Here is a 3,621-nt window from a genome sequence, read left to right as displayed (position 1 = left end):
AGAACAAATGACACAGGGGGATGTTGGAAAGTAAATAAATGCTAATGTGGAAGTTCAAACTGCTAAGAAAAAATCCTTCTGTAATTCAGAATTCTTTTGGAAAAAGAAAAGAGGAAAAAATAACAGAAACAAAAATTAATACATACTTATAAAGATCAGTTCAGGCTATGGGGCTTCATATTAACAAATTCTGGATCAGCATGTTGAGGTCAAGGACTTAGTTGCAAAGATTATCAGGCTGGGAAAAAACAAAACCCTTCTGAAATTCAGATGTTTGTTACTGAAGATTCCAACATGGTGCATATTACCATGATTCATTTCATAATATGAGGAATATGAATATATTTAGTGCAGTCATAGCTGCCAGAAAAATTGTTCCTGTATGATATTAAAAGTCTGAAAGTAATACAGGTTTTCATCCATTTAGCCAACCCAGTAGACAAAGAACCTGGATTCTCATCTCCAGAACTCATGGGAGGTTCACAAACGAGTAACTCAAAGAGAAAGACCTCTTGTGTGTTCACAGACTAATTTTCAAGGGTTTTAGTAGTCATTATTTAACTTTTATTTTATTATAAATCTTCATAATTATACAAACGTTATCCCCATCTATATCTTTTTATCATAAAAAGGAATTTATTAAAGATGTTGAAATTAAAGAAGAATGAATATTACAATATGGCAGGTTCAAATCCACCACATTGGAACAATTTGACCCAAACAACTTTTGGCTTCCCTAAGAGTCCTGGTGTGGCGCTGTGGGCTAATGCATAAGACTGCAAAGCTGGTGGTTCAAGCTCACCAGCTGCTCCTTGGAAACCCTATATAGGGTCGCTATGGGTAGGAATTGACTTGACAGCACTTAACAACAACAACAAGATTCTAAATCGCTAGTGGCAGCACTAGAGTGGGAATAACTAACTAACTACTAGTGAGCTTGAACCACTGACCTTGCAGTTCAAATGACTTTGCAGTATGATGCATTATCCCACAGCACCACACCAGGACTCCTCATATGAAGATAGGAGTGGCTGAAAGTTAAAATATGAGATCAGCACTTGAGAGGTGGCTATCTTTCCCCTCATAATGGCAAAAGGGGATGAATCTCAAGAAAGAGTTACTATTTAAATTCTAATGATTCAAAACTTTAGGCAGAAAGTATAAGGAAAGTTGCTCTGTCAAAGATAAATGACATGGGGCTGGTCAGTAAATAGGTTAATTCTTAAATCCCACAGTCCTTTTGTTTTTGTAGTTGTGAGAGGAGAAAAGAATTAACTCAGCTATACACACCTGCAAAAATCATTGAAAGATTTGATAAGAAATTAGTGGATTTTACAAGATACTTATGGTTGATGAAGATAAATAAAAAGCCTACTTTTAACCATCTGGTATGGTTTTATCAATCTGAAAATTTTATAAAACTAAAAGTGGATTTCCACCACTTGTCAGTCAGTTTGTCATACTGTGGATGCTGTGATTCTGGAAGCTATGCCACAAGTATTTTAAATACCACCAGGGTCACCCATGGTAGACAGGTTTCAGATGAGCTTCCAGATGAAGACAGACTAGGAAAAGGGAGAGACAAATTACTTCCAAATATTTAGTCATTGAAAACCTTATGAATAGCAGTGGAACAATGTCAGATGTAGTGCCAGAAGATGAGTCCTTCAGGTAGGAAGGCACTCAATATGCGACTGGGGAAGAGCTGCCTCCTTTCTCAAAGTAGAGTTGACTGTGATGATGCAAATGAAGTAAAGCCCTTGGGAGCTCCATTTGCTGATGGGGCACAACTCAAAATGAAGAGAAGCAGCTGTAAACATTCATTAATGATCAGAACATGGAATGTATGAAATATGAAGCTAGGAAAATTTGAAAGTATCAAAAATGAAAAGGAAAGTTTGAAATCAATATCCTAGGCATTAGTGAACTGAAATGAACTGGTATTGGCCATTTTGAATCTGACAATCACATGGTTTACTATGCCAAGATTGACAAATTGAAGAGGAATGGCTTCACATTTATTATAAAAAAGAATAAATTAGGATCAATCATGAAGTACAGTGCTGTCTGGGACAGGTTAATATCAATCCACCTATAAGGGAGACCAGTTAATACCATTATTATTCAAATTTATGCACCAACCACTAAAGCCAGTGAGGATGAAATGACCAGCTTCTTCAGTCTGAAACTGATCAAATATACAATCAAGATGTATTGCTAACTACTGGAAATTTGAACACAAAGGTTGGAAACAAAGAGGAAGGATAAGTAGTTAGAAATTATGGCCTTGGTGATAGAAACCATGCTAAAGATTTCATGATAGAATTTTGTAAAACCAATGATTTGTTCATTGCAAATACCTTTTTTAAACAACAGAAAAGATGACTATACACATGAACATCACCAGATGGAATACACAGAAAACAAATTGATTACATCTGCGGAAAGAGACAGTGGAAAAGCTCCATATCATCAGCCAAAACAAGGCCAGGGGCAGCCTATGGAACAGATCATCATTTGATTGTATGCAAATGCAGAAGAAAATGAAAACAATTCCACGAGAGCCAAATATGACCTTGAATATATCCCACTTGAATTTAGAGATCATCTGAAGATCAGATTTAATTCATTAAACACTTAAGACTGAAGACCAGAAGAATTGTGATATGACATCAAGAACATCATATAGGAAGAAAGCAAAATGTCATTAAGAAGACAAGAAAGAAAGACCAAAATGTATGACAGAAGAGACTCTGAAACTTGGTCTCCAGCATAGAGATTCTTAAGCAAATTGAAGAAGTGAGGTGGTGCAAGATTTGAACAGAAAATTTCAAAGGTCAGCTCAATGAGATAAAGTCAAATATTATAAATAATTGTGCAAAGACCTGGAGTTAGAAAACAAAAAGGGAAGAACATGCTCAGCATTTCTGAAGCTGAGAGAATGGTAGGAAAAAATCCAAGCCTCGACGTACAATATTGAAGGATTTTATGGGCAGATTATTGAATGATACAGAAAGCATCAAAAGAAGACAGCAGGAATACACAGTCACTGTACCAAAAAGCAATGGTTGATGTTCAACTATTTCAAGAGGAGTCATATGATCAAGAACCAATGATCCTGAAGGAAGAAGTCCAAGGTGCATTAAAGACATTGGTAAAGAACAAAGCACCAGGAATTGATGAAACACAAATTGAAATCTTTCAACAAACTGATGCAGCTGGAGGCACTCACTCATCTATGCAAAGAAATTTGGAAGACAGCTACCTGGACAACTGACTGGAAAAAATCCATGTTTGTGCCCATTCCAAAGAGAGGTGACCCAACATAATGCAGAAATCATTGGACAGTATCAATGATACCCCGTGTGAATAAAGTTTTATCAAAGATAATATAAACACAGCTACAAACATACATTGACAGAGGATCAAGTCAGTTGCTTTTAATTTTTTGGATCATGACAAGCTATGAGTATTCCAGAACACTTAGTTGTGCTCATGAGGAATGTGTACATAAATCAAGAGGCAATTGTTTGAACAGAACAAGGAAATCCTGAATGGTTTAAAATTAGGAAAGGTGTGTGCCAGGATTGTATTCTTTCACTATACTTATGCAATCTGTAT

This window comes from Chrysochloris asiatica, unplaced genomic scaffold, assembly GCF_000296735.1.
Source record: "Chrysochloris asiatica unplaced genomic scaffold, ChrAsi1.0 scaffold00058, whole genome shotgun sequence".
NCBI lineage: Eukaryota > Metazoa > Chordata > Mammalia > Afrosoricida > Chrysochloridae > Chrysochloris > Chrysochloris asiatica.
This window is presented reverse-complemented; position numbering follows the sequence as displayed.